The following is a 23,015-nucleotide window of genomic DNA, read 5'->3' on the forward strand; positions in this document are numbered from 1 at the left end:
AGGTAGGCTGTGTGGACAAACTTTCTCTCATCTATAGCCTTGGTAACTGTCTCAAAGAAGTCCATCATGTTTAGGAGGCATGATCTGCCCGTAACAAAGCCAAACTGGGTAGGGTCCAGTGTTTGGAGGTTCCCAGTGTCTCTGTTAATGAGATCCATGAAGATGCACTCTATAGCCTTGCAGACCAAGGTAGTCAGGCTTATAGGGTGATAGTTCCTGGGGTCTGTTGTGGCTCCACCTTTATGGAGTGGAATAACTATTGCTGTGCACCACTCTATGGTCACGTAGTCTGTGGAGAGGCTGAGTTTGAACAGTATGTTTAGGTGAGGGGTTAGTTCATGTTTGAGCTCATGTAGGATGCAGACTGGGACACCGTCCAGACCTATTGATGCTGTGTTTTTGGATTTGGAATGGGCCGTTTTAACCTGAGTGTCTGTGATTTCAGGGGCACTACATTCTCCTGGTATGGTTATGGGCCCTTTTGGGGGTGAGAGGGTGGTGAAGTTTGCACTGAACCTGTCTGCCAGGATGTTGGCAATATCGGTCGGTTCATTGTATTTTGTGCATTTCTGCACTAACTCAGAGCAGATCTGGGAATTGCCACTTAGATTTTTGACATAGCTAAAGAATGCCTTGTGGTTATCTTTGGAGTCCTTGACAATTTTTCTTTTGAAGCTAGCCTTGGATGATTTTATGAGGGATCGTAGTTTCTTGCTGATACTGATCAGGGATGTCTTTCCCTCTTGGGATTTTACTCTTTTCTGTACTAGTTTCCTCCTTCTGTTGTATAGCTTGTTTATGGCAGGGGTCCACCAGACTGGTTTCCTTTTCTTGGAGGAGTGAGTCTTGGTTTTGCTTGGGATAGCACAATCCATGCCTTCTTTTAGGTGCCCGTAGAGTGCATTAGTAAAGGATTTTGCAGCTTGGGCAGCATTATACTTTAGCATGGGGGATTTAAAACTTTCCACCTCGGTCATAAATAACATGAAGTTTGCTTCTGAAACATTTTTTATGGTGGTTTCTTTGACGAGGGGTGGGGGCAGAATGTGTATATCCAGAATGATTAGTTTATGGTCATATCTAACCAGCTAGGGGTTGACCTCCTTTGTGGAACACTGGTCGCCCATGTTGGTGATGACTAGGTCCAATATGTTGTCACCTCTGGTGGGGGTGTTGACCAGTTGATCCAAGGCATTTGAGTTTATAAATTCTTGGAAATGATGGGCAAGAGAGTTAATACTTGAGTAGTTCTCCCAGTTAATGTTTGGGCAATTGAAATCACCCAATATCAGGGTGTTTGGTAGGACCTTTATGTTTTTAAGTGTTTTCAGAAATGCAGAATGTGGGTCATGGGACATGGTGGGTGATCTGTAGCAAGCTTCAATTTGAATTGCAGTTCTGCCCTTTGTTAGTTGTACGTGGATGATCTCTGAAGCATCGTGCTGTGTCACTAACCTGGAGGTGTGGGTATCCTTGATGAATATGGATATGCCCCCACCTTTTGTATTTCGGTTCGGGTTTTGTGGCCGAAATGTATGGTATGAGTTGTAGCCTGGTAGTGCTGGGGTGCTCTCTGGAGCCTTAAACCATGTTTCAGTTACTGCGCATATATCAATTTTCTCCATACTGAGGAGTGCCTCGAGTGCGTGCATTTTGAGGTTTAAACTCCTAGCATTGAGTAGCATTACCCTCAGTTTTTTGTTGCTTGTGCTATTTATGGTGGTGGGTTTGTTTTTTGAGACTTGCTTAAAAAAGGCACTATGGGGGTGGCAAGAGCCTTGGCCAGTATTCAAAAGCTTAAGGGTGACAGGTGTAAACCATCTCTAGTGAAGCAGTGTGACTTGTCGAGCATGTCATCCCAGGCTGACAGACACTGGATCCCCATTTGAATGACACCGGAAGCTAAGCCAATTGTTGAAATTGACAATTTTTTTCTTTATATCATGGTATCATTCTTGGTGAGGGCAGGATGCTGCTCAGGGTCAGGGTCATACCGGCCTAGGCTACATGATCAGAGTGCTCTTCCATGTCTCTTTTCATGTAGTCCAGGGAGGTACGGCTCAGGTCATTCACACCAACATGGAAAATGACAGAGTCGTATTTGTACTTGTTCTGGAGTGACCTGAGTGCTTGTGTTATGTGGAGGATCCTGGCACCCGACAGACAGCTAACAGTAACCTTCTCCTTGTTCAGCCTAGTGAGTGGGATGTCAGTGTGCCTGACTATAGAGTCACCTATTACTAGTGTGTTGGGTATGTTATTTTGCCTTAAGGGCTGTGATTGCGTGGCACACTTGTTTTGTGAAGTATGTGTTTCATGGTTGGTGCTGGGGGTGGAGGTTGCTTGGATGTCTGCTTTGGAGGTATCTGTTGCTTTTTCAGATTTTTATTTAGAGCCTCCAAGTATATTTTTGTGTATTTATGTGTGTTTTTTGCCGGTGCTGGTTTCATAGGTCTATGTGAGACTGGTGGTGTGATACAAGTAATTCCCTTCTCCTCTTGACTGTCTGGTCCAGTCCTGGGTTGAGAGAGCTTAGCCTCCAGTTTGGCTGTATAATTGCATCTCTTGCATGTATTACTGTTTGGTGGTAGGAGGAGAGGGTTGTCTGTGTACATAAGGCAGTTGTAACATTGCCTCAAAATGCCAAGATTCACCAGTTGGACCAGAGAATACACCTGAAACTGCCCTTTGGACAATCCTGGATAGGTACAGTGAGCTGTTTTACTGATTGGCTGGTAAGGTCGAATAGAGAGCCTTGTCCTTCTCTACAGTATAGGGCGGGTCTAGTGCTAAGGTTTATTAGTGCTTGCTATTAGTTTTGAGCAAGTGCCGGGCTGAGAAGTGAATGGTTTGAGTGCTTAAGTTGAAAGCTTGTCTCGTTCCAAGGGAAAAATTCAAGAGTAGACTTTGTGGAGCCGGGAATAGTTATACCCTAGATAACCTGTGCTGCCCAGCGCGCAAAACTTTGCTAATGCAGGTTTTATAGCAGGAAAATGAAAGAGATAGAAATTATCCCAAAATGGCCAATAAACTACTAATTTCTGGGCTGAAACCACTCCTCCAGGGACAGATAGACTGGAGTTGCACATCAGATCGATAACCCAAACATCTTACTGTAACAAATCTGTGCAAAGGATATCAAAATGGGGGTCAAGGGGCCCAAAATAAGGACATCTTTGAAATATTTCCTTTATCCCTCTGTCTCCAGCAGCATCTGTTCTGCCTTGCCCCAGCTTCCTCTACACCATAGTCACAGCAATATACCACTACACCATGTGAACTCTACCAAATGCTTATGTTTTCCAAACATAACGGTCAGTAGAATCTTTCAACAGTACAGAAAAGATTCTGTAGAATCAGTCAGGTTTTCTATATATACATGTATTTATGTATGGTGATGCATACATGTGTACAAATATAGACAAAATATATCCACAGAGATATATATGTAAAATATATACACATATACATACACATATATTTTGAAACGTATATAAATACATACACACATAATATATATATATATATATATATATATATATATATATATATATATATATATATATATACACATAAATATATAACAGCTACAAATACAATCTAAGGGTCATGTTGTTCAACACTAGAAGTTCAATTCTCAAAAGGCACTCACTTGAAGCACTCCTTATTCACAAAGGATGCGCATACGTCCACACTGGTAGTCCAACATAATGCATCACAAATCCTGCAGGTGTAGCTAACATAGGGTAATACAGCAATTCAAGTTGTTGCCTTCTATAGGTCCCCAACCATGTCCCAGGAGTCAAACCCCACATTCCTAAGTGCCTTGGAGAATATTACTATCCAACCTAACACTATCATACTGGTTGACCTCGACTACCCCTCCATTAACTGTGAAAGCTTCCCATGTATCACCACAATGTCATCACCTTAGAAATCCACATCCATCCCACCCCCCTGCAAAGGTAACCATCATGAAAATACCTTTCCAAAGCTAACTTTGGCTTCCAAAAATCAGAGGTGGCTAACTTCAAGGCACCTATGCAAATGGAGACTAATTCCATGACCTCCAAACACACACCAATGCAGTGCAAACACGTACACAAATGCATGGATTCCACCATACACAACAGAAACAAGATGCTCTCCTACAGAAAAAGGAAGCCAATCTAGTAATCCCCTGCACATAAAATGCTACGAAAGAAGGAGGAAACTGATATACAATAAGTTGAAGTCCCAAGACTGAAAAAAAACCCTTATCAGCCTCAAAAATAGATGATATTCCTCATGAAATACTCTAAAGCTAGCTGAAAAAGCAGAATTGCAGCACACAGTAAAGACATCCGCAAAGCCTCCTATAGTTATGTAAAGAATCTCCACAACAATGCCAACATGTGCTTTGAGCTACTGCACCATGTTAACTCCTATACTTAGGTAACAGATATTGCCAATACACTGGCACACAGATTCAGTGGCATCTTTACCCCTCTCCCCAACCCCAAAGGATCAATCACAGTACCAGTACAGTGCAAGGCACCCAGTAGTACTGCTGCTTTGGTTAACACACCACTGTACAAAGCCATGAATACAACTTCTATTGGACCTGGGAATATCTCTGGCTATCTTCTGCATGAACTACAGAGTGAACTGGGACCTCACCTTTGTGTCCTGTTCAATCACAGCCTCATCTCAGGCTTTGTCCCTACTGACTAGTGCCCTGCTACAGTTATCCCTCTCCACACAGGAGGAGTGGCTGCAGACCCTGGGAAGTATCATCCACTTAGCTTGACAAGGCTGTCATGCAAAGCAATGGAATGCATCATCATGGACTTAAGAAACAGGGGTATAGGGATCTCCAGACTCAGGATCCCACACTGTTTGCTTTCGTAAAGGGTAGATCATGCTTGTTCAATCAACCTGGTCAACCTCTTTGAGTCAGTCAACAGAGCTGTGGATGAAGGCAAGGTGGTTCATACAGCCTACCTCAATCTGGCCAAGTCCTTTTATAACATTCTCCACTCAGGGTTCATGGATAAACTCAGTAAGCTATTCATCAACCCTATAACAGTAGTTGGTTTGCAAACTGTCTCACAGATATAACCCACAGTGTGAAAGTAGCTGAGCCCAAGTCAGACTGCTGACCAGTCACATGTGGAGTTCCACAGGTTTTGGTCCTGGGTCCTCTCCTGTTTGATATCAACTTCTCTGAAGTCCACGACAACATGAAGGGACTCTGGCTAACAATGTTGCAGATGATTACAAGTTGGGAGCTGTTAACTACCCAAGTGATGTTTACATCCTACAGAAAAGCCTCACTGAGACCAATGACTGGTGTCAGAGCCATGGCCTTAAGCTCAATGTCAGTGAATGTATTATCATCCCACTTTGGGATGCCAGGCACTACAGAGATGTTACAATACCAAAATTCAGACACCAGTGTGAAAGTGCATACCCACAACCAATTTCACCACAGTCACAGTCACATACCGGTATGTCAGGTGAACAGTAGAGTATACAGGCTGTGTGAAGAAATACATAATAGTTTTATAGTTTTCCAGTCACATACCACCCTTACATATAGTGGTCCAATTCTCAGTGTAGTCTGACTCCTGACTGTGGTACAGGACACGTCTCGGTCTGCCACTACAAAGGCATACAGCCAATTGACCAGCAGACACTGGAGCAGCATGCACAGTCAGATAAAAAAAAGAGCCATGACACTTACATCTACCCTCCATACACAGCCCAAATAACATGTACACATAACATGTGTACACAATCCCAAAAGTCTGTCAACAATGGCCAGACATGCACCGACATCTCAAATGTACAGTTCACCTCAGAATGGACAGGCTCACGACTGATATCTATGGCCTCTTCCCTGAAACATGTATGTGGGTCTACTACATCACTGGGATGGTCGGAGGAATGAAGGCAAGAAATAATGTTACTAAATACATCTGAGCCTCATAGTGCATGACATCTGGACAAAGCCTGACATCATTTGAGGACAGAGGGACAAACACAGATGTAGATTGAACATATTGCTGTCAGAAATTTAGATAGTTGATGATGTTACTGGGATGTTGTAACATATCCTTTATGAGAAATATGAAGGCAGTAATACCAATGGAGTTTAGTATTTACTGACTGCATTTCCCAGAGTCCAGACAGATTTTCCAAGCACAACTGTCTGGGGAACAAACAAAACATAACAGGCAAACATGTGCCCAGTGTGTGGACAGTATGAGAGTGGAGAGGTATATCAGAAACATATCACTATCAGATGTGAAGTCACTCACTAAATGCATGTCCACACAAACCCTGTCAACTTAGCAACCCATCATGTGTATAACATCACTGATGATGACATAGAATTTGTTCACAATTCTGATGATATGTCCCCCATGTTGTTGTGCTGTCTCCAAATGCTCTGTCCTGTGAAGTATTCCCACCTACTGTCTGTGAATCTGTAGCCCACCACCTCTGTAATGTCCCTCACACAGGCAAGTAATAGGGCCAAGGCCCACATAAAGGATGTCCCATTTGGTGGAGCTAGCAGCAGTGCCCAGCATATTACTATGTGGACACCTATTTAGTTATATTGCCTTAGCAATACCTGACATCTGCACAGAGGACAGACAGGAAGTGGACAGCAAACATGTTATGCATTAGAATGACTTTCCTGAAGGATAGATGTCTGAAAAAGAAATGTATGCCATTACTACATGAAAGCAGTACTCAAAGACATGGGCAAAAAACATAGTACTCTACAGTTAATATAATAATATCATATTAATATCCAATAGGAGATACATAAAAAACATAAAGCTGAAACACCAAGAACAAGATAGTGTAGTGCTCAGAGTCCCAGCTCTGCATGCAGAGGTGCATGGTTGGACTACTACAATAGGCAATCTAATTTTACATGGAAAAGCAGTATCAACAGTACTAATTTCATAATACAATATGTTTGGAATCATATTTGTTAACCAGTGTACTGTAGCTGGTGTAACATGCAAGTGTATGTGCATATAACATGTGATACTACCCATGTATAACAAATAATAAATAAAAAAAATGGGATACTACCCATGTATACCTAAGTGTCCTGTAAAGAATAGTCACACCCCTTGCTACTGTAATGATAGCACATAAAAGCATGTTATGTACAGAAAATTTAAACTTATTGCATGATGTCATTTCTCTGCTATTTTATGAGACTGGAATGTGAGCAATGATTACTAGGGCTGAGCTATGCTTAGCAGGTGTACACATTGCTTACATGTGAATGATAACCAGTAGTTAACTCTGCTAAGCATATTTGCACACTGGTAAGCATCAGTAAGTTAAACGTACACCTTTTGGCTTAACTGTGTTTTAGCTCCTCTTAGCACCACACAAACTTGCACAAAACTACTTACAACTGCTTAAAAGTGCTTAAATTAGTCTGTATCCAGCAGCCCAATTTCTGGTCAGCAAGAAAATAATAAGCCATGCTCAGTCTTGAGCCCAGGATGCTATACACCATAGTCATAGCAATTTACTGCTAGGCCATCTTAGCTGTGAAATGCTAGAATGTTTTTACAACATATCATGCAGTACGGTCAGTTTACAATAGGAAAAACACCCTGTGCAATCAGGAATGATTGTTATCTACAAATATATACATGAAAAAAATATTTACATATACAGAGAGCTAGATAGATATGTGTGGAGATACATATATATGTATAACAATATATATATATATATATATATATATATATATATATATATATATATATATATATATACATACACACACACACATACATATCTCTAAATGTCCATACAAACATATGCTGCTGATAGACCACCCATAACTGCGGCAGCATGCACAGTTGGAAATGAAAGAACCTATGACACTCACATCTGTCCCCTCCCCCAGTGCACATAATAAGTGAACAGTACAATGCTAAAAAACCATGATAGGTCGTACACAATGGCCAGACATATACAGTGACCTCAGCAATACAGCTGCAATAAGTGAAGATAGTAAACAAAAATACAAACAGCCAGTAATTCACACAAGTTCATTTTACTCTGATGTCTTTGTCAAAGCCTTCAAGGAGTAACACACTACAAGAAATACTTGCCCTAATTAGAGGAAGCAATTAACACGTAAGTACATATAAATACACAGCCTCCAATTATACTCCTCAGTCAACCACCTAGGGGATAAAGTATCACATTTAAAAACATACTTTGATTCTGTGCATAGCAATTGTTCTTTTATGACCAAACTGAAAAACAGACTTTTTCCAAAGCAGTACCTAGTAACCCACTATAATTAATTACATGTATATACACAGTCTCAAATTACACTACACATTCAACCCCCTAGGGGATAAAGTATCACATTTAAGAATTTAAACTGATTCTGTACAGAACAATTCTTCTTTCAGGACTACTACCCCCATGGTGAGAATTATTTACATGTACAACTATAGAACTGTCTTTTTCCTCATCAGTAATATCTGTCACATGTTCTAACAGCCTAGTTTTAAAACACTTATTACTCTCACCCCACATAAAATATGTTACAAGAGCATCTAAGAGCATTCTCCATACACCAACCTTTTGAATGTACAGAGTCCCACATGTTGTCCTCTGTTTCCCCTCAGCAGGAATGACAGAATATAATAATGGTAGACCCTACCTATCAACCTCATACTGTATGGCATCTCTCCCAAGCCTGACATAGGCCATACTCAAAATATTGCTGTTATACACTGAGAAAATTGCTGGTGTTACAGGGTTTATTGTAACATAACTTTTCTGATGGATATAAAGTCTGAAACACAAATGGATGTTGGCATGTACTGATTGCAATCACCATAGTATGCTACTGATTTACCAAGGACAACACCTGTCTGGGGATCAGACCAAACATAACAGGAAAACCTCTGGTCATTATGTGAATAGCCCTACAGTTGAGAGCTATGCAGACATAGAACTTTGTCAGACTGAAACCCATGCAGAAGTAGCATGTTCAGACACACCCTGTTAAACAAGCAGTATTCAAAACATATAACAGCAATACTCACATTCTGCCCCTAAGTCTTGAATTTTCTCCACTATTTAGTTGCTTTCTCTCCACAGGTCTTATTCTAAGAGTTATTAGCTCACACACCTCCAGGACCTCTTCCTCACAGGTGAGGGAAAGGGACAATGCCCACAAGGAGTACTCAATTATAGGAGTGTGTTGCCATGCCATTGGCTATTGCAATAACTACACAGCTGCTCTGCATGCAATCAGCACCTGGGGAACACCAACTGGTGCTCAAGCCATCACATGGTCATGAGCATTACCTACAAAAGACAAACTTCCATCTATTCAACCCATAGGCAGTCATAAACAGTCCATCTGTGCAAAGCAGAAGTAGTGTGAGAAAAAAGAATAAGAAAGTATATATCTGTGACATATCCAAAAAAGGTATATGAAACAAGTAAGCATGTAACTAAATGCAGTAGGTGGTCTGTAATAATGGAAAATAGGGGTTTGAAAGCATATGCCTCAACAAGACTTGCTGTACTGATGTACGGCTGAACAGCTATGAAGGCCAGAGCATGTGGCTCTGTCTGTAGTGCCTAGGCCAGCTACTGGGATGTTGTACATATCCATATGTTACCTGTACATATAACTATGATACACATTTTGTCTTGTAAATATAAGACAACTATACAGAGCATGTGCAGAGTAAAGTACTGCTGCAGATGTGTATGTTCAACTGCATGTTATATACTGCGCTCATACCATTCAACTGTCCAGCGTTCTGCACACTGATCATATGTGTGCCTCATATTTGCAATCATTTACTCATAGAGTTCTGTTATGTCAGTCAAATCCTTGTCAAATCTGTGAAGGCTGAGATTATAACATCCCCTTTAATTGTTTGCTGGCTTTTCACATTCGGGATTCCCATAATGGATCATCTGTTGCCATTTCTGCCTGTCCTCTGAATCTTGCTCTCTCACACCAACCACCTGCATGTCCTCTCTCACCACATCCAGAAACCTTATCTGAGGCCACCCTCTCTTCCTCTTACCTGGCAGCTACATCCTTACCATCCTTTTCACAATATACTCAGCACCCCTCCTCAGCACATGTCCAAACTAATGTAATGCTGCCTCTCCAGCACTGTCTGATATCTGTACAACATGGCCTGAGCCTGTCATATACACATTGCTAAACCTGTGCACCCATGTCATACCCAGTGCAAAACATAACATCTGTAACTCTGCCATGTGCAGCTCGGACCCATGCCTTTTTGTCAATGCCACTGTCTCCAACCCAAATATCATAGGTGGTCTCACTACCCTCTTGTAGACCTTACATATCACATTTACTGATACTTGTCTGTCACATATCACTCCTGACACTCTTCTCCACCCTCTCCATCCTGTCTGTACTCTCTTCTATACCTGTCCTCCATAGTCTTCATTACTGTGAAATATCGATCCCAGTCATTTGAACACATCCACCTCTGCCAACTGTGCCCCATGCATCCTCAACATTCCGCTATCCTCCCTCTCATTCACACACCGATATTCTATCCTAGTGCTGCCGACCTTTATTCCTCTCCTCCCTAGAGTATATGTCCTCCTCTTTAGGGTCTCCAAAAGCTGTTCTCTACTCTCAATACAGATAACAATGTTATCTGCAAACAACATAGTCAATGGAGACTTCTGTATGATCTTGTCTGTCAACCTCTCCATCACCATTGCAAATCAGAAAGGACTCACAGCTGATCCCTGATGTCATCCCACCTCCACCTTAAACACATCTGTCAATCCCAATGGATACCTCAGTGCTGTCAAACCACCCTTGTACATATCCTGTACCACTCTTACATATATCTCTTCCAGTCATGACTACATCATACAATACCACAACTCCTGTCTAGGCACCCTGTCATATGCTTTCTGTACATCCAGAGAGACACAGAGCTACTCCCGACCTTCTCTGTATTCCACCATTAACAGATTCAGATCAAACATTACATTGGTGGTTCCCTTTCCACACATGACACCATACTGCTGACCAGTACTCCTCACCTCCCTGCATTATAAATTCATGTTGTGACTGGTCAATGTTATCCCTCTATAGTTATCAAAGCTCTACACATCAACCTCATTCTTAACACCATACCCAAGCAATTTCTCTGCACAACTCATGCAACCTCACACTTCCCAAGATATCAGTAAACTGTCTGGCTAACACACCACTGTCATTTCCCCTAAACAACTCTATGCTTCCACAGGTGTGTAATGTGGATTAACAGGCTCGCCAGTATTCATCCTCTTCATAGCTATCCTTGCATCCACCTTGTTAAGCCATTGCACTTCCTGATTCACCATACCCACATCATTCAATCTTCTCTGTCTCATTCTCTACATTCATCAGCCTCTCAAAGTACACTGTCCATGTGCTCAACATACTCTCCTTGGTTGTGAGTACATATACCTTATCATCCTTTATCACCTTTCTCTGCTGCACATCTTTCCTAGCTCAGTGCATCTGCCCAACCAATCAGTGCAACTCCTTTCATCCCTCCTTAGTGTCTAACCTGTAATTTTACTCTTCATATGCCCATCCTCAGGCTTTGCCACCTCTCTTTTTGCCATGCACATCATCTCCTCATATTCCTGCCTACTTTCCTCATCTCTATGACAATCCCACTCCTTCTTCCCCAACCTCTGTCTCTATATAGTGTCTAGTACTTCATTGGTCCACCCCTACATTGGATATATTCCACCTGTGTGCATCTTACTCCATTCTTGTATGTCACCCTATGCTCCTCCCTCATGTTATAATGCGTCTTCTCAACAGTCATGTCCATCCTTTTTGCAAAATCCACTAACATCTCAACAGCGCCACTCCTTTTAACACCATACATACCCATCAATTACCCATCCCCTCTGTTCCCTTCACCATCATGCCCATTGACAGCTGCTGCTATGACCAGTCTGTTACCCTTGGGTACAGTCATCACCACGTCATCCAACTGACGTCTAATTTCAACACCATACATACCCATCAATTTCCCATCCCCTCTGTTCCCTTCACCATCATGCCCAATGACAGCTGCTGCTATGACCAGTCTGTTACCCTTGGGTACAGTCATCACCACGTCATCCAACTGACGTCTAATTTCTCTTTCTCATCTATTGCACAACCAACTTGCATAGCATATACACTAACAACAGTCATCATTACACCATCAGCTTACAGCTTCAGGAACATCACTCTATCAGACACTTATGTCATCCTCCAAAAACACTTTTGGCATACTGTTCCTTCAGCAGAAGCCCTACCCCCTTCCACCTCCAGTCCGCACCTTGATAGCACAATTGTAACCTGCCTACCATACACCCAACCAAAATCCCCTTCCATGTGGTCTCTTGCACACACACAATATGTCAACCATCCCCTGGCCATCATATCACCTAGCCTGGTTCCTATACCACTCACGCTGCCAACATTAACAATTCTTATCCTCAATGCCACCCTCATAGCTTTCCTCTCTCTTCCTGCCATATAACTGTTGGACATCCTTCAGGTGATTCCTGTCAGTGCAAAGGCTACTCTGCTATTGAATGACTCAAGTATGTTACAGCAATATTGAGATACTGTCACTGATTATGTCCCATTGCACCCATGTATGCATGGCATCCTACAGATTTCCTCTGTAACAGGCTGAGAGGGATGACTTTGCAGCAGGAGTATGAATTTAGTGTGCCATACTGACATAGAACAGACATGTATGTGAGATATTAACTATGCACATGTAATGCTTACCTCACTGGTAGGCAACAAGCTGTCCAGTGGCAAAACAGATTATCTGACCTGCTCCCTAACACCATTGGTGTTCCTCAGGGCTCTATACTTGGTCCTCTTCCGTTTTCTATCTTCATAAATGACCTTCACTCAGTCATCCCTAAATCCACCTGCATTCAATATGCAGACGACTCCACCCTGATATGTTCAGACGTCTCCCTCTCGAAACTCCAAACAACTACTCAACTCTGTTTTACATTAGTCGAAAAATGGTTCTCTGACTTGAAACTCATACACAATCCAGCAAAAACCAAACTGCTACTATTTTTCCCCAACGTATCCACACCTCTAGGAAAAGAACTCCCAACTACTAACAATATGACCTTCCATGTTGAATCCATCAATAACACCATCATAGTCCCTGTCACCAGTACCAAACTACTAGTTGTTACTATTGACTATAAGCTTAAATTTGACATACACATTAGCCAAACTGTTAAATCTGTAAACAAGAAACTTGGATCCATGTACAGAATAAAGAACTTTTTAACCCCTATAGCCAAATTAACCATTGCCCGCACCCATCTCCTCTCCACCCTCCTGTATGCCTCCCCAGTTCTCTCTTTCCTCAATAAACGTGAACTTAATATGCTCTCTGTTGCCTATAATCACATTGCTAGATTCATAACAGGATCACCATATCACACTCACCGTTGCCTTAACCTAAAGAAACTTTGCTGGCTGGAATTGCCCAATCTTCTCAAACTCAACCAACTCACTGAAGCCTTTAAAATAATCAACCTACCGGATAGAACTACCTCACTGAGCAGTATTCTGACCCCCTACTCCAACCTAAACTGCCTTCGATCATCAAATAGCGTTCAGATACTAACCATTAAATCTAAGAACTCGGGTGGTGATGCCCTCTATGCCAACTCCATTGGAAAGCCTTAGAATTCACTCCCAAACTACCTAAGACTCATGACCTCGCATAATCAATTCAAAAATAATCTCAGAGAATTCCTCAAGTCACACTGGCTATGCCCCTGTTCTAAACCAGACTAACTGAAATATCTCATACCACCCTAGTCGCATCCCTTTCTCAGATAATTATAATCTCTCGGCCTCACAAAGTAACCATGTAATCCTTGTTTTAGACTATCTTCACATTAAGTGTATGCCATATAACTAATATGTATAACCTGCTGTTTTCTACCATGTTTATATTAATCCTATGTTAATCTTGTTTTATTACGTATGTAAACGTAACATGTCTTCTCATTATGTTGGAGCTTTTCTCCCCGGGCCTCTACTGAAAAAGGATATGTATCCAGCTAGACTAGCCCGGTCAACAAATGTAAAATAAATAAAATAAAATAAAATAAAATAAAAATAAAATAAACAGTATGAGCAGGTGTAGCTGTCCACTTCATGAAAAAAGAAGTGGGTGCAAAATGTCAGTTAAAACAGCTGTACATGTTGTACAGATGTGTAATCTTAGTTACTGTGCACCCAAAAGAGTTACATTTCTACAGCTACTGGTTGTTGCATTGCCCTGCCACAGCCATGGTTAGTACAGTAAGCATGATTATCATTACTAAATTGTAGAGGTTTCCAACTGTGTTATGACTTTGTGGCCATGCCCACTACAAACAATAGATCGAACACATACATGGTTGTATGGACTCAGCAATACCTTGTCATACCTGCCTCTACCAACATTGAGTAATCCTCTTTGCTGGACAGTAGCACTACACAAACCACAGACTTGGTCCCTATAGTGGCTGTACAGGGCAAAGTAGGGGCAGGAACTGACCTGACATCAAGTCAGCCATTGTCTGAACAAGCATATAAGGTCACAGGTGGAATACTGTAAGGTCAGCTATGAATAAAAATTGGTGACATCCACCAGACACAATCAAAAGGCCATCTTCCCATATGTCTGCAATCTCGGAGGCATCATACCAACCCAACATGAAATGTCGGCCAATCAGATCACATGCACACACAACATAGCTACAGGCAACCTGATGCAGACAAGGTTAGGGCAAACATCCCCCCCTCCTGGTTCAGCATCACTGTAGGTGGATATGTACTGCACCCACACCCCTCCCGTTATCACCAGTGAGCAGGTACATATTGTCTACTGAAAGGCAACAAATGTAAGTATCCATGCAATGTCATATCATCCCTGTAGGCATCCTACATGAACTCAGACATGTGCTCCCAGCTGCATTACACACTGTAGTTACACCAAGCCACAGCACCATCCACATCGAAGATGGCTAATGTCATCCATTTACACAGACCCAAATGAGGAATGATGGATTATGCAAACAACTTGCACTCACTGTGGGCAATATGATTCATCAGAACCAGGAGTGCAATGCAAGCTGATACTGTGCTGCTAGATAGCAGGGTTATGGTGTGGTTGTGAGTATTGGCTGCTGGTATTCAAGGTACATGTGCAAGTACTGGACATACTTTTGCCAAATGTATGGGGTCCTGAGATGTGTTTTCCTGTTAGTGTCTACCACGTGCAATGTCACATCACAGGCAGGAGACCATTTCACCAGCGGAATGCAACCTGATAATGGAAACCATAATACAGAAACATACGGTACTGTTGGGCTAGAGCAAGCAACATCTGTGGGAGAGGACCGCCTTGTGGGATGATCCTGTCCACAGTGTAAATTAATTGGGCCTGCACACACGTACATATGAGTAGGTGTGGCATCATGCCACCAACCTCATATGCCATGCCTGGCAAAGGGCTGCTGTCATGGCCAGGGACCCTACAATCACAGGTGCGAGACCAGCCATGTAGCCCCCACTGACACCAAATGAGGATCTCCTTGCCAAGCTTGGGACACCCATCACAGTATAACACCAAGGTACAAAGCCCTACTTGCTGGAGTAGGATGGCACCCACACAATGGGCAAGGAGCATGCAGGTAAGGTCCGAGTGGGGATTAGTAGACTACTGTATGAGACATACTTGCATCTGTACAGTATCTAAATGCATGTGCCAGGTACGATTGCAGTTGTGGATGGGGATTTTTAATGCACAGAAGTGCAAATCTATGGACAAGGACAGCAAGTTGGGTAGTATTGGGTGTTGTACTGTAAATGTCCAGACATGCTGCATCCATTCTTTTCCAAGGGCACATGTGAGTCTGCTGACAATACCTATCTCCCACAACTATATAGGTCACTCTGGTCTGCATATGGGACAGCAGCCTGAAGTTGTTGAGTATGGAATAATTAATTTGTGCTTTGGCAATACCCCAGACATGTGGAGGGCATGGAAGTTACCATGCACACAACTATGACTAATAGCCATATTGCTTTATGTGCATGTTCACTTATGGTGGGGTTAATTGTATTGCATCACAGTGGTCACCACAGGGACCTATCTGAAGAGAATATAACATTCCTGTAGCATACCTCACAACTTGTCAGTGCAAGACATCTGGACATACACCAGGAAAATGTATTGGACAAACTGACTAAGGTAGGGACATGTGTGAAACATTACTGATATACAGTGGATATAAAATGTATACACATGCCTATTAAGATGCCATTTGTGTCTGATATATACTGATTGAGACCACAATATGTCAGTCCACACCTTTTCCAACTTTTATTGTGATCCATGTCATGGACAATTTACCTGTATAACCAAGCATCTGGACTCATGTATTGCACCTATAAACCTGGACAAGTGTGAGGGTAGCAGATGTTGTATCAGTATGCTGCTTCAGTCAGGTATGATACCTGATGCTACCATATGAGTCAGTACACTTAATGTGGCCTATTTGGCAACTATATTACATACATACATTGCTAAGGTAGACAGAGCACTAATTGGTTCCAAAAATCTGGATGTTCCAGACACATCTGTACAGAGGACTGGTATTGCCTGTACAATGGTTTCACATGCTGTATGCAAGGCAGATGCCATTACCACACTTTATAAAGTAATGGCATCATGAGGTAGTCACCTGCTATGCATGGTACACACGTCAAAATGGTATCAGCCACACAAAATATGATCCACACACACACACACACACACACACACACACACACACACACACACACACACGTACACACACCAGTATTGGGATTAGAACTTCTACCTATCTATTTCTACTATAGTGTTATACAATTATCAGATGCGACATAGAGCTTACACAATTGCATCTTGTCCAAAGATACTTGTAAGGTGAATGACATCAACAGGACTACTAAATTAGGATGATTATAGTGGAACACAACTCAGAATGGTATAACCTTCACAGTACATGATTCGCAAAACACACACACACACACACACACACACACACACACACACACACACACACACACACACACACACACATGCACACACTTGTCAATATTGGGATGAGAACTTCTGCCTATCTTGTTATGTCTAGAATGGTGTTACACAGTTGTCAGACACCCAAGGAACTTACATGGCTTCACCTACTCCAAAGGTACTTCTAAGGTGAATGACATCAACAGGACTACTAAGTTGGAGTGATGGAAATGGTACACAAGTCAAACTGGTATAACCCAAAATGTAAATGATTCTCTCACACTCACAAAGATTTGCCAGTATTCAGATTAGAACCCCTGCTTATCCAGTTATTTGTACTATAGTGATAGACAGTTACTGCATGCACTACAGAGCTCACTGGGCTTATGACTGGCCAAAGGTGCTGATAACTGCACAGCTGAGGTAAAGTATTACAGGTGGCAGGAAGTCTGCCTTCAGTTTCTCCCATACATCTTGCTAGTTATTTCTGTCTTGCTCTTCAAATAGCATTATAGCTTTGCACTTCAACAGGTTATTGTATCAATAAGTGTATCACACTTGGGAGCCATCAGCAGTGCTCGTTCATCAGGGAATTAGCCCCAGTACTTACTACTTATGACCACCCCTCCTGGCATGATTGAACTGCGGTTTTCTGTGCTTTCATCCATTAGCCTGATGCATTTGTCCATTCTGAGGCACTGTTGCAACTGCCTCATGTACACAGACAGCCCTCTCTTCTACACTCCAAACACTCAGATCAGTGAGAGTTACCTCTATATCATCAAATGTGGAAATATGCACTCTCCAGCAAAGACTGGACTAGCTGGTCAAGAGGATGATATCAACACCTGCACAACACGATGTGGACCACAGAGCTTGTCACAGCATCCACAATGACAGGCCTGACATACACTGAAAAGCCACACACCCACCTTCACAGAGCACTCAATGGACATTTACACAAACAGCACAGACCAGCAAGACAGTCACCCACTCAGACACCACGACATAGCACATGCCGATGGACATATATGGCACCTCCACAGTGTGGCCCTCAACCTAAGCTCCTAAGTCTGACCACCTTATACAATACAGTGATCATGCGTGACTCAGTACTGTGACACACAGATGTCCCTCTCACTATGTTGATTATGGAGGAGGTAACAGCCAACTGTCTATCATGTGCCAGCATCCAATACAGGACACACCCAGTCAGGCCACACCACAACAACTACAAGTATCACTCTGTCATCATCCATGTGAGTGTGAATGATATGACACACACCTCCCTGGGCAAAATGACAAGAGGCTTTGGTGAACACCCAGATTATGTGGTCCAGGCAGGTGTGACAGTAGCCCTGAGCAGTATACTGCCCTCACCCAGAATGATGCTGCAGTGCTATCAACAGATAATTGACTGCAACATTGGCATACATGTTGTGTGTCATTCTCAGGGGATCCAGTATCTCTCTGCTTGGGATAACGTGATTGACAGACCTCAATGCCTTGCCAGAGATGTCCTAAATCTGGTAGCCCTGAGTTTCCGCGTACTGGGTAACTGCCTTCCCACTCCTATAGTGCCTTATTAGGCAGTGTTCAAAATCAAACCACCACCGTAACAGCTAGACATGTATGCAATCTGAGGGCCATGCTGCTCAAAAGTAGACATATAGCTGTCACGATGCAGTCACTCAAAGTGATCCTCAGAGTGGAGGACATTGACATTTCTGCTGTAACTGAAATGTGGTTCACATAAGCAGACAGCAGCCCTGCACTAACAGGCTATGATGCATTCCACAGCTGTCAGTGCCAAAACATGGACTATACCTCCACAGGTGGTGTTGTCTCCATATCCATAATGGATATGCACACCTCCGGACTAGTATCTCAGCATAATGCATCGGAGGTACTTCCAGTAAAACTGACTTTGGGGAATAGTGCAATCCACACCATAGCCTGCTATAGTTCCCCAGTTATGTCCTTAGATTGTAGATGCACATTCCTCAATACCCTGGCATCTACAAAGGTCCAACCCAACACTGACATAGTAGGAGATTTCAACTACCCCTCCATCACCTGGGGAAAGTAGTCAAGTACCAGTACACTGGCACAATGCTTCATGGAATACATCGATTCCAATGCCCTGGACTGGCTCATACTGACCCTCAGTAGAGGGTGCAGCAACCTTGACTTGTGTTGATAACTTAAATATGGGACTGTTGCTCAACCACAGTTGTATATCCCTACCTGGTCAGATCCAAACATGATGTAATCAACATGGAGCTAAACAGCTCACCCGCACCCCCCCCCCACAAATGTAACCACCTTAACAACCTCTCCAATGCTGACATTGCAGTCATAAAATCAGGGGTGGATGACTTCATTGCACCCATCCCAATGGAAAATAGCTGCATGACTGCGACATCATACACATATGCACTGCACAGACATGTAATGGATGCATGGTACTAGCCATAGCCAACAGAACACAGTCACAATTGCCTGGCAGACACATGTTAAGACATTCAAACCACTGCCAATCATGTTACATACTCTACAGAGGTGTCTGTTAACTGAGTCTGCCACAGGAGATAGCAGTGAGGCTATCCCCAAATAGCACAAATCAAGGTGTGAAATAGGAAAGGTCTTTTGAAGAAAATGTATTCAATACAAATTTGTCTCAATGTTGATGAAAAGGAGGTAGTTGTGCTAATGTGCATACAACTGTGAAGAGTCCAGTGTCAGTGTTGGTTAGCCCAGTTCCTAATTACTGTTCATGTAATTTTATACACATATAGTCCTAGACTTAAACATCAGTCTAGATGCATATATATGCTATACAAGCCTGTACTAACTGCATGTGCCATAGGAGCACTTTCACTGCAAAAATCACAGGGCACTTATTTGACTGCCGTGATATCTCCAATTTATTGAAAGGTGTTTGTCGAATATGAAAATAGATTGAAATAAGTTAATGTAATTTTGTATTTTGACATCAGTACACTAGCATGATGATGTCTTTTGCTGGAATCAAACAGTCACCTAGGTAAGTCCACAAGCTAATGAAATGTTCATTAACCACATGGGCCACTGGTGAAGTCTTAACACAACTGTGATACACAAGCTATGTGAAGTCATGACAGCATATTGTTGTGTTACAAAATTGTTAAGGTAAAAGTTATGGGTGACACTTTTCCCACTGTATTTGTATGCATGACAACTATGGTGGATGTCATTCATGCATGGCACTTTACTGAATCACACTGATATTGTTCATTCACTGTGGCACTTACGACACACATGGACAAGCAAAACCAGCATTGTTAGAGTCAAATCTCCTACCTATCTAGTTACACAATCTAAAAAATACAGTATGAATTGCAAGCACTACAGTAGAAGTCTGACTAAGAGGAGAGAGTGCACATTTGATAGGATAACCTCATTAGTGTGTTGCAGAGAAATATGAGGTAAAAGTGGGATAAATTACAGAGGGGGTTGTCTCCAAAGTTAAAGTTTTTCCCTCAGTGGAAGTGGGCATAGCACATCTGTCATCGGGGCTTTACTTACCATACAGAAGAATCTTTCACAGACACACACACACACACACACACACACACACACACACACACACACACACACACAAACATATACACACACACATGCACACACAGAGCTGAACCAACTAGTTACTCAATCTAGAGCACACAGTATGAATCACAAGTACTATAGGAGAATTCTAACTTTAAAGGTGTAAAACTGCACATTTGTAAATATATTTTCAAGAACAGCAAGTGTGTATCACGGGTTTTGCGGAAATGCATGTGTCTGGACAGGCCAACATAACATCAATGTGCTTGGCCCATGTCATTAAATACTTTTCGGATAACATCTCTATATTGTCATTTGTGCACATTGCATTACTGTGAGTGGCATGTACCTGTTTCACACTATGATGCTTCAATGACAATCACAATGGTAAAATGGTGGATTGTCAAGCAAGCATTCATGGCAGTTCATACTGGGTGAGTTGTATGCAAAAAGCAATCATTTATTGTTTCACTGTCAGTTGTATTGTCTCATGTTTGGACAATGTGTATTAACAATACCAACAGGCATTTCCAAAATAAGATAGTGTACAGCTGAATAACAATGATAGATTATGTGCGAAAACATTACACAACATTGTGCAGTTGTTAAGTGTTTGAGTGCAGACATACCTTATCAGACTGATTTATGTGAATCAACATAACTGTTAAATACAGATACCTTGGTTATAACATTCCATTAACACATACAGCAGTTGTACAATCCACTCGCATAATTCTTTGTGGTATTTTTTATATGTTCTTCATATTGATCACTGCTGCAGCAGCCTTATCAATATAGGTTATATCCTACCAGGGGTATAACAGGCTGCCAGCTTTCAAGTTTCAGGGCAACTTCCATATGCCCATATTGTCAATCACTAAAGATGAGCTGAATAAAAGATGGGTTTGGGTGCAAAGCCCTTCAGAGATTTCTTGCCACTGAAGAGTACACTCCTCTGCAGCTTTGTAGGATTGAAAGTCAGCTTGTGCTTTCTTTTGCTGGACAGACAAGTTCCCTTTGGGGAAAAATGATGATTTATTACTTTCCTCGTTATGACTGTAACATACTTTTAAAAGGAGCACTCATTTTTCTGTCAGTTTTAAAGTAGTGTAAACTAACTGATGATATATTTCTGTGACGGCATTGTATTTAATTTTCCATTGAGGGCTGTCATAGTGTTTGAAAGTGCTTTTTACTGTATTTTTGTGTCACAAAGTAGCTTTTGTGGACTGGTGGTTTTACCATCATTTGCTGCTTGTCTTCTGTGGGAAAAGGGCACCAATTTTGGCTTCACTATGAAACAGATTGTTATTCTCGCTGTATATTTAGAGTGGGATTTTTTATTTATTTATTTATTTGTGGAACAGATGCCCATTTCTTTTCTTTTTTTTTTTTTTTGTATTAGAAAGAGAGGACTGTTGGGGAAGGTGCTTAGGAATAAGATGGTTAGGTAGTTAGATATAGTAGATTAGGTAGCAGGCACAGACATATGGGATATACAGACAGACAGGGAGTGTGATAGACACAAATACTTGAGGGACACTATGATTGAAGAAAGGTAGGGGACATCAGAGGTGCATCTGTGTCTAGCTTGAGCACAGTGAGACACTATTCCTCACCTGCTGAACTGTTACCACTGTCTCATGTGTCAATTTCCTGGGTGAATGCAGGATGTGACATTGATTTGGCAATCGGATGCAGGACCTTTTTAACTCTACTGATTCAGGCACTGAATCCCTTCTCCATTATGCCCATCATCAACCCTGTTAGCCCTTGATGGGTGACAAAATCACCACCTCCACAAATTCTGCTCCCAGAGGGTACCACTGCATCAGTAGTAGGGGCAGAGCTACCTGACAGAGGTGTATCAGATAAAGTAGGAGTTGTGGAGGCAACAGTTACCAGTTGTCTCCTAGATATGCTGGGTGTCTGCTGTGCTGCCTGTGGTGGTGCTGCTTCATTGACCTTTGAAAGTATGGTGGACCAAACTACAGTGGTTTTCCTACTTCCTTGCGCTGATGGTCAGTTTGGTTTCAGCAGCAATGTATCCCAAAAAAAGAGAGATATGGTTGGAGAGACCAAATAGCAAGAACAAAATAAATGGTATACCACTTTATTTTATTATTTCTCTAGATAAACAAATATGATGCATAATTATGTTTACCTTTGACACATTCAGATATTATGAAAATACATTAATGTAGCATAATATATATAAGTCTCACTGCTGTTATATAAGAAATGGACAAAATTAATTATGTTGTTGTATATATTCTTTCC

Source organism: Protopterus annectens, chromosome 3.part1 (genome assembly GCF_019279795.1).
Source record: "Protopterus annectens isolate FY-2018-M chromosome 3.part1, PAN1.0, whole genome shotgun sequence".
NCBI lineage: Eukaryota > Metazoa > Chordata > Ceratodontiformes > Protopteridae > Protopterus > Protopterus annectens.